The sequence below is a fragment of the Panthera uncia genome, chromosome X (assembly GCF_023721935.1).
Source record: "Panthera uncia isolate 11264 chromosome X, Puncia_PCG_1.0, whole genome shotgun sequence".
In the NCBI taxonomy this organism is placed as follows: domain Eukaryota; kingdom Metazoa; phylum Chordata; class Mammalia; order Carnivora; family Felidae; genus Panthera; species Panthera uncia.
Genome location: NC_064817.1, coordinates 35,782,384 through 35,793,084, shown reverse-complemented (window position 1 = coordinate 35,793,084; position 10,701 = coordinate 35,782,384). Strand labels below are relative to the sequence as shown.

The window sequence follows — 10,701 nt, the reverse complement described above, 5'->3', positions numbered from 1 at the left end:
GGAGCTTGTTGGGCTCATTTGCATCAAGTCAGTAGCATCAGAAGCAACATGGAGGGTGGCATGTGGGAGGTTTTTATGGGCCAGATATGAAAGTGGAACACAAGAGTTCCCGGTTCATTCTGGTGGCTAAGCCTTAGTCACGTGACCACAACTAACCTCAAGAGAGGCTGAAAAATGTGATCTAGCTGTGTACTCAGGGAGATAAGAAAAAAGCTTTGATGAGCAGCAGCCATTCTCTGCCATTGTGTGCGTGTGTGTGTGTGTGTGTGTGGCTTTCGGCATAGGAGGGTTTATCTGGAGCAAGATGGATACAAGTAAGGGAGCAGAAAGCTAGACCAGTGCCCTCCCCAGTAGACTTCTGAGCTGTGCTGAGAGAGATGAGTTATGGTCATTTCCAAGGTATATCTCTTCTTCATGAGGGTGATTCATGTTTGAGCTAGGAGTGTGAAAGAATCCCCCAAGGTGGGGGAACTTAGCTTCAACTTCAAGTTCTTCTTGTCTCTAGTGCATTTATTCTTCTGAAGTTCTGTCTGCCCATATGATTAATCCGATGATCTCCTGCCCTCCAGCTTTGGTACTACTTCTGGCTCCTGAAGGCTTTTACAGAAAAGACTTTCCTTGACTCTTCTGATCTTGGATCACATGCAGTCTTATCCTTCAGATCAATCTAAGCCTATGGGACAGAAAGAAATTATTAAATTGAATTCTGTCATATGTTTGTTAACAGGCTTAGTCAGTTGGTTGATCACACAATAATAGAGTTCTTTCTGAAGTTCTAACAACTCATTACTGTCCCCAGGAAAACCACTTCATGTTTCTATATCTCTAGTTCTCCTTCTAGGGTGTGTGTGTGGGGGGGGGAGAGAAATGACATTTTACACATCATATCTATCTTGAGGACCCACAGTGGTTTCCCAGTAAATGCAGTCGACATACTAGCTTTCCATTAAAAGTAATTCTGAGGTCTTCTGCAAATCCAAAAGTACCAGCCAAGGGTTCCTTACTGCTGAGTTTGTGATCACTTCCAAGTTTTGGCTGAGGGCAAAAAAAATAGCCTCCTCACACTTTTTACTTTATAATTGGATGTTAAAATAGAAATTTCTGCTGAGACACTAATAGATACCAGATACCAAAATGACATGTGAGATAAACTTTCCTACAGGATTTGCAGAAAGAAATGGCGAAAACCCACAATTAGGAGTTTTGTGACTCACTCACAACATGGGGAGAAAGGGTCGAGGGTTAGAGTTGAGAGGGAGATTTTTTTAGACATGATTTATTTGAGAAAGTTCTGTTGAGAAGGCCAGGAAATACTTCCTTCTTTACCTCAGATCATGAGAGAGGGGCTTTCCAGAAACCATTTGGCAGGGTAATATGTGTTGCCCATCGTTCAAGGGGAGACACAGTAGATTAACATCTACTTCGTACCTGGAATGGATAGACTAACTGCTCTAGTCTAGTAGCTGCATTGGGTGGACCAAGGGCCAACAGTTCTGGAATCTATTGGAGAAAAGGATGCATAAGTGTTTACCGTGAAACAGATTTGGACGTGTGTGTGTGTGTGTGTGTGTGTGTGTTTGAGAAAGAGAGAGAGAGAGAGAGGGAGGGAGGGAGAGAGAGAGAAGCAAAGAGATGAGACAGGAGAGAGTCCATCACCTGGGGCAAGAGAACCTCCAAGCATTTGGTGGGGGGAGACATCGCAGTTGCAAAAGGCCCGTGTACCCCCACCCCCAGCTATATACTTCTCCCTCTTCCCACACCCGTGCAGGGGGCGTGAAGGACGGGGAGAACAGCTGGGGAAAGAAAATGAAGAAGCACTATTTCTTCTCCAGATAAAAAGCTGATCATGTCTCTCCCCCACCTTACCCCCTGCTCCAGGCTTCCTACCAGCATCCGGTCATGTTCAAAATTTTCATCACCACACGGACCTGGAAATTTTGGTTACTGCTAATTACTAAAAAGAGAATGTGTTTTGGACTTAAAGTAACCATAAGAATTTGTCTTACCTAAGCACTCCAGAAAAGAAATGGGGCTCCCCAGTATTTTGTCTAGGGGCTGGGAAGGAATTATCCTTCTGAATAAATGTAAGGGAGCAGGAGGAGACAAAAAATAAAGTTACCGTCTATTTATGTGACTACGTGGTTACAGCCCCTTCAGAATACATTGGGAATGTTCGTGATCCCTCTCCATGATACATACCCTGGAAAGAGGCAGATTGTTTTCTTTTACGGACACGTGAATACCACCCAATGTGTATCGTATCCCTTTTCCTCACCCTTTTCTCAGAGGAAATGGAGACGTCCTCATTTCCATTACCTGCACTTATTATTTTGCCCACAATGCTTAAAGGCATTATTTTGGAGTCAATTTCTAAATGTTGAGATGCTTAATTAAATAAATGCATGCAAATTTTAGGTTCTTTTTTTTTCCTGCTTAAACAAACGACCACAAATCTATTGCTTCCAAATTGTGCTTTGCTCCAGCATTTAGCCATAGTTGTGAGCATATTAGTACCGCACTCTGAAATGACACAATTGTTTCGGCATCAGGCTCCATTTCAAAAGATACTTCATATGCCGGTAGGTCTCCAAGGGATTTATTTCCTCTCTCTCCTTATTTACTTATTTTCTTTCTTTGTATTGCGGTAAAATTCAAGGCTGAGGAAGAGCTAGCTCTCTGAATCCCAGCCTGGGAGTAAATAATTCAGCACAGTGTGGCACAGAAAATGCTTCCCTCTGCCTCATTTTTTCAAAACTTGTGTCTGTGTGGATTCAAGATCATGCTGAGTGCTCTGATATAGAGCAGGGCAGATGTCCTGGCTCAATCGAGAGATACAAACTCAGTGAAGTGTAAGTCATGGGACAATTGGCTGTTCTCAAAACTTGATGGAAAATGACACCACTTTGAAGCTTTTGTTTTTCGGTGAAGTAAGAGCTATTAGGTGTCTTTTGCAGCCAGGTCAGAGCAATAAACAGACATACTATGCAAAACAGGGTGAGTGCTTTCTGGCTACTTTCCTTGCAGATCGTGTTCCTTTTTTGCTTTTGGATTGACGGCTCAGAGTCCTGGGTACAAATCATTGGTTTGTTATGATACGTTAGTTGCGCTGATTCCCCCAGCAGTTTGGCAATATATCTTTCCCACTCCCTTCCCCAGAACCTTAAAAAATTATCAAAATTTACCTCCTGCATTTAACTACACATTCCACTGCCCTGTATGGTATTTGTTCAACAGTGCTATAACCTTCAAAACCACCATGCTGGCTTGATTTTGTACGTGATCGAGTAGAATTGTTTGGAAATAACAGCTTAGGGCACTGTATTAAGTGGGTTGAGACCACAGAGCTGATGAGCACCATCCTGCAAATGACAATGTAGCAGGTGTTGTTGATGCCCCGCCCACACCCAGTTCACTGCACTCAAAATTACTTCCAACTGCGAACATCCACATCTCCGGGTCAGGAGGCCATGTCCCAAGCCACGGATGGTCACTCTGCCTGTGCACGTGGCTGGCTGGATGTGTCAGGAATTAACACTCCCCAATAGCAACTCTCAACCAATGATACTCAGGAGTCGGTATACAAATGTTCCAGGTCCTTTGCCTCTCGAACGGGATGCTCCTGAGATGTGTGGTGGTAGTAGGTGATAATACCTACTAAGACTCAAATCCTTATCTCCCTGAGTTTGCTTTTCAGGAACCCAAACAAAAACCAAAAGGCCAGTCATACCCCACTTAAAGCCTGTGAAAGACTTCAAACTCCAAGTATATGAGGATAATTCCTTTATTTTCATTTCCTTAAGTTCATTTGAGAAAGACAGAGAGAGTGAGCTGGGGAGGGGCAGAGAGAGAAGGGGACAGAGGATCTGAAGCGGGCTCCGACAGCCCAGAGCCCGACAGGGGGCTTGAACTCGCAGACTGCGAGATCGTGACCTGATCCGAAGTCAGACCCTTAACCGACTGAGCCACCAGGCACCCTGAGGATAATTCTTTTAAACAAACGTGTCCTGGGGATGGAGGAGTGCCCCTCCTCCCTCCGTACAACTCTGTTGTGTCTTTCCTTCCCTGTTCTATTCAGGGCCACTGCAGTGTGGCCAGAAATGGAAGCTGCTGTAAGTTGTAAACCATCCTTTTAACTCATCTCTGTCCCTCCAGCGTCTCCTCCCTCCCATCTGCCCTGTATCCCACTGTCAGGCCAGTTCTCTTAATACCCCATTTTCAGGTATTGCTCCCTGTTCAGAAATCTGCAACGGCCTCCTAATGGGACAGCAACAACGAAAAATGTCTCTGCCTCACCCTAAGCCTCCCTCGTATGCTGGGAAGAGAAGTTGGCTGTTTATTGTCCCAGCCCCCTTCCTGCTGACCCGTGGCTTGACCCGATCTGCATTGATCTGCATTCCTCCCCGAAGGCCACAGCTCCTGTTAGATACCTGCTGGTACTATAGCTCTCCCTTAAGGTTATTTAACCACTCTGTCCCCTTGACCCTCCAGGCTACGTTCTCATCCTGGGGTACCTCACCATCGCTTGTTAGTTCTCTCTGGTAAGCTGTCTCTAGTTATCCTTTTGACCGTACTCTGGTTTCTGCCAGGTCCCTGGGCAATCCCAGGGCTAATGGAGAAATCAGGAGTTCTGGATTCCAGACTTGCCTCTGTCACTTTCTGTCTGGCGTGACCGACAAGACACAATCTAACTAACAATCTTAGTTACCTGAGGGTTTTTGAGCCTTCTATTCATTATCTGTTAATGGGAATAATAAGGCCTACCCAGCATGTCTCATAGGGTTGCGATGTTGATACAATTTAGTTTTGTGCTGCAAAAGATATTGTCTTATAAATGTGGAGACCGCATACATCTAAGGTTTTGTTATTACCACATATAGAGAAGAATCTTGAGCGAAACTCAAAAAACACATTACCAGAAAAGGGAAGAAACCAGGAATGAGGTCACAGAAGGAAATGGACGACTCGAGAGAAACATCCATGCCACTTATAAGTCACTTATGCCAGTGATTCATCTGGTGCCGTCCTCACTCAGGGCCCCAAGCACAGGGCAACCCTGTGTGTGTTGCCATAGCAACTGCCAGCCAGAATCTGGAAATTCCAGCAGCTTACGATATCAATCATCATGAGAAAAGGGGTCAGAGCAAACTGCAAAAAATGTATATCATGGAGGCCATAGAAAGAGGAACTGTAGTAGAGACAGTCTGTAGAAGTTCTCAAAATATTGGTCCTGGTCCAGCAGCCAGGGAACTTATTACACATGCAGATTCTTGAGCCCCACGCAAGATGCACTGAATTAGAAACTCCAGGGGTGGGGCCCAATACTGTGTTTTTGTAAGCTTTCTGAGTGATTTAGATGCATGCTAAAATTTGAGAACCACTGCTCTAAGGGTCAGGAAATGTAGCTTCAACTCCCAATGTCCAAACATGCAAGGGTGTGCATGATAAAGAGACTACAAGCAAAGTTCGAAAATAGAAGGCAAATATCTCATAATTTCCCTGTGGTTTACCTGAGTAGGAATGGTGACTAAAATACAGTAGTGGAAAGTCTGACCGTATTCGTTTTCCATTTCTGCATGACAAATGACCACAAATTTACTAACTTAAAACAACACACATTCATTATCTCACAGTTTCTGTGGGTCACAAGTCTGGGCATGATTTAACAGGGTCCTCTGCTTTAGTCTCTCACAAACTTGCAATTAAGGTATTGGCCAGGACTGGGTTCCCATCAGAGGCTTGACTGGAGAAGGATTTTCCACCAAGTTCCCTTGCATTGTTGCCAGACTTCATTTCCTTGTGGCTATAGGGTTCATGGAAGCTTGCTTCTTCAAAGTCAGTAGTGGAGAGAGAAACTTCTGGCTAAATGGAGTTTAATATAACATCACACAATCATGGGAGTGACAACCTATCACCTTGACACATTCTATTGGTTTAGAAATAAGTCAGAGGTTTCACCCACACACAAGCAGAGGATAGAGAATTATACAAGGGTGTGAACAGAGGGAGGTGAGGATCTTAAGAGCCATGTTAAAGTCTTCTATGGTCTTCCCTCTGCCCCCCAGTGATTATTCATGTCTCTCTCACATGGAAAATACATTTACCCATGTCCAAAGTTTCCCAAAAATCTCATGGCATTAAAGCATCAGCCTAAAGTCCAAAATCTCCTAATTTAAATCAGGTCCAAGTATAGAGGAGGCTCCTGGGTGTCATGACTTAAGCACAGCCCTGGAGCTACAATTGCTTTCCATCTGCAGATCTGTGAAACTAAAGAGACACATTACCTGCTCTCAGCATATCCAGCGTACAATGGTGAGAAAGCACAGCACAACAGCTGTAGACGTTGAAGTTCAAAAAGGGACAAAATGGGGGCACCTGGGTGGCTCAGTCAGTTGAGCATCCGACTCTTGATTTGGGCTCAGGTCATGATCCCAGAGTTGTGGTACCGAACCCTGTGTCAGGCTCCATGCTCAGTGTGGATTCTCTCTCTCCCTCCCTCTACCCCTCTCCCTACCCTCTAAAAAAAAAAAAAAAAAAAAAAAAAAAAAAAAAAAAAGACAAAATGGAAAGTAAAAAGCAGTCAGTCAATGGTCCACAGCCATATTGAAATCCAGCCAGGTAAATAATGCAAGTTACTTGATTAGATTTCAGTCTGGGAATCATTCTTCATGGCTCAGCTCCACCCTCTGGGCTCTTGGTTCTGTGGTCATTGTCCTTCCTTTTTCATGAAAGCTAGCATGTGTTTTCAGCTTATTAGTTTTATCAGCCTGCTTCCTGCCAGTGTGATTTTGGGGATCCAACAACCTCTCCATTTTGTACTCTCTTTTTCCTTTTCAGTTCAAGCTGGCAGTGTTTATTATGAAACAATTTTCTCAGGAACTTTGTGGGTGTTCCATGGATTTCAAAGGGGTTTACTCCAGTAGACAAAAGCCACACCCACAGATTTTTTCCAAACAATCCCTTCTCTATTTGGACCTCTTGTTGAGAGGGCATAGAAGCTTTTGAGAAAGCCTCCAGTTTGATTGAGAGGATCTATGATCCTCCCTCCATTTCTTGAAACAATCCTTTGTATGACTGAACACTCTGACTTTTTTACCTTTCTGATGTTCTAGCAAGAGCTTGTACGGTTCCACTCTTCAACATTTTCTCTAGATGAAGCTGTCTTAACATTAGCATCTTTTTTTGCCATCTGAAAAGACTGGGTTTCCAAGATCATCAAGTCCTCTTTCTTTTTTGTTCTTCCCTCAATTTATTTCTCTCCTCTCACATTTTACTCCAAGCACCAAGAAGAAACTAGGCAATACCTTTAACACTTCACTGGTGGATCTCCTTAGTTAGATAATCCAGTTCACCACTTATAAGTTGTGCTTTGCATATAACAATAGGAAATCATTTTTCTGAGCCTTCAGCCCCTACATAACAAAGATTCTCCTTTTCGTTTCCTAAAACATACTCCTTACTTCATCTGAGCCCTCACCAACAGCATCCTCCAGTTCCAGATTTCTACTGGAAAAATCTACTAGCAATCTAGCAGTCTGCTCAAGGCAATTTAGGCTTTCTCTATAATGTTCCTCCAGATTCTTCCAGAGTCTATCTACTGCTAAGTTGCAAAGCCTACTTTTTGTACCAAAATATGTATTGGTTTTCTATCACTGAGTAACAAATTACCATGAAATTAGCAACTTAAAACAAGATTCAGTTGTTATCTCAGTTTCTGTAGGTCAGAAGTTAGGATATTGCTTACTTTGGTCCTCTGTTTAGGGTATCACAAGGCTGAAATCAAAGGATCAGCCAGGAATCAGAGGTTTGAGTGGGGAATAATTTGATTCCTAGCTCCCTCAGGCTACCAGAAGAATTCATTTTCTTGGGGCTGTAGGATTAATAGAATCTTGCTTCTTCAAAGCCAGCAATGAAGAGAGAGAGAGAGACAGAAAAAGAAAGAGACCACTAGCAAGATGGAGTCTTATATAATGTAACATAAACATTGGGATGACATCCATCACATTTGTCATATTTTATTGATCAGAAGCAAGTCATAGGTTTTACACACATTCCAAAGGAGAGGATTATATAAGGACATGAACACAAGAAGATAGAGATTATTAGAGTCACCTTAAAATCTGTTTGCCACACTGAACTTTTTCAAAATAGAACAAACATAATTTTCAGCGGAAGAACCCCTTCACGTTAAGAACGTGTGTAAATTAAAACCTAGGAGCTCAAGGGTGGGTGGAAAGAGAAAAGCAATTAAGTACGGAAAGAAATTTTTTTTTACGTTTATTTATTTACTTTGAGAAAGAGAGAGAGAGACAGAGAGAGCGAGCTGGGGAGGGGCAGAGAGAGGGAGAGAAGAGAGAATCCCAAGCAGGCACCGCACTGTCAGCATAGAGCCTGATGCTGGGCTCAAACCCACAAACTGTGAGATCATGACCTGAGCCAAAATCTAGAGTTGGACGCTTAACTGACTGAGCCACCCAGGTGCCCCTGGAAAGAAAATTTTTAAAAAGTTTCACTATAGATTACTAAGGGAGGTGTGGAGGATGCCTTGCTAATAAAGATGATGTAGAAAGAAGGAAAATATCCTGAAGGATAAACTGGTTAGGGAAAGATATGTAGGTGAGGCAGGACTTAAAATGTACTTTGGATGATGGATAGTATTTAGAGATGAAGGTAGCATTTCATCACGTAGTGAAGGCATGAAGACCACTTGGAGCTGAGAACCAACATGGAACATTGAAGGGACAGCTAGGAGACTGAAGTCATTCGATGGTTCTCTAACGTGGCTACACATTGGAATCATCTGGAAACATAAAAAAATACTGATTCCAGGCCCATCAGTTTGTTCTCTATAGTTGTCTTGGTTTTCCTCTTCCCCCCACCCATGTTCATTTGTTCCGTTTCATAAATTCCACATATGAGTGAAATCATATGGTATGTGTCTTTCCCTGATGTATTTCACTTAGCGTAATACTCTAAAAATACAGAAGGATTCACGAATTTGTGTGCCATCCTTGCCCAGGGGACCATGCATATCTCTGTATCGTTCCAATTTTAGTATATGTGCTGCCGAAGTGAGCATTCTTTCTAGTTTCTTAAGGTTGAAACTGATGCCATTGATTTGAGACCTTTCTCCTTTTCTAATATAGGTGTTTAGTGCCATAAATTTTCTCTAAATATTATTTAGTGACATCCCACAAAAAGTTGTGCTTTCATTTTTATTTGGTTTAAAATACTTTTTAATTTCTCTTTTTATTTCTTTTTTGACCCATGAGTATTTTAGAAGTGGACTAGTTTCCTAATATTTAGGGATTTTCTGGAAATTTTCCTATTATTAATTTCTAATTTAATTCCATTGTAGTCAGAGAATGTACTTTGTAGGTATGAACACTTTAAATTTATTGAGACAACTATTTTAGGGCCCATCATATGCTCACCTTGGTAAATGTTCCATGTGTCCTTGACAAAAACTATTGTCTTTGGGTGGCATGTTCTGTATAAACATCAATTTGGTCATTTTGGTTAGCATTACTGTTAGGCTTTTTGTTTCTATCCTTAGTGATTTTCTGTATACTTGGTCTATCAATTATTGAGAGGGGATATTGAAATTGTTTAGTGTATGGGTGGATTTATCTAGTTCTTCTTGACATTCTATCAGTTTTGTTTCATGTATTTTGAGACTCTGTTATTAGGTGCATACATATTTTTGATTTTTTACATACTCTTGATAAAGTGATCCTTTATCATTGTGAAATGATGTTCTTTGTCCATGGCAGTATTCTTTGTTCTGAAATCGACTTTGTCTGATATTAATATTGACACTGAAGTTTTCTTCTTATCAGTGTTAGGATGGTATATGTTTTTTCCATACTTTTACTTTGGAACTGTTTGTGTATTTATATTTGAAATGTTTTCTTGTAGGCAGCATGTAATCAAATCTTACTTTTAAAATCACATCTGATATCTCCACTTTTTAATTGAGACACTGAGACTACTTACACTTAATATGATTGTTGATACTGTTAGGTTTAAACTTATCTTCCTGCTATTTGATTTCTATTTGTTCCATCTGGTCTGTGTTCTCCTTTTCCTTTTTTTCTGCCTTCTTTTAGATTAATTGAATATTTTTTATGATTCCACTTTCTCTCCTGAGTTGGCTTCACTCTGCTTTTTTTTTTAATTTTAGTGGTTGCTTTGGTGTTTATAGTATACAACTTGAACTCATCACAGTTTGCCTTAAAATGGTATTATACCACTTCACATATAGTATAAGAACTTAACAAAAGTATATTTCTTGCCTCCTAACTTCTGTATTGTTGTTGGCATACATTTTACTTTTACATATGTTATAAACACTGAACTACACTGTTATTATGTTAAATAGTCCATTTTGACTTAAAAATCCTTAAAGACAAGACAAACATCTTATAAATTTACCCATGTAGTTACAATTTCCAGGTCTTGTCATTTCCTTATATAGATTTTTTTAAAGAATTCTCTCCTCTCAGTTTTTTTAAGCTTTATTTATTTGAGTAATCTTGAACTTGAACTTGAACTCACAACCCCAAGATCAAGAGTCAAATGCTCCTCCAACTGAGCCACCCAGATGCCCCTCTTCGTATAGATTTCTATTGCCATCTGGTATCATTTACCTTCTGTCAGAATGACTTCCTTTAACACTGCTTATAGTGCATGTGTACTGGTGAT

The 10,701-nt window shown here is 41.3% G+C and overlaps 1 non-coding gene across 1 annotated transcript; it reads right to left on the bottom strand.

Annotated features, from left to right (window-relative positions):
- Nucleotides 1-8,971: 8,971 nt before the first annotated feature.
- Nucleotides 8,972-9,076, bottom strand: LOC125932434 (U6 spliceosomal RNA). The gene has a single exon (XR_007460605.1). It is a non-coding gene; the product is annotated as a U6 spliceosomal RNA (small nuclear RNA).
- Between the last annotated feature and the right edge of the window lie 1,625 nt (nucleotides 9,077-10,701).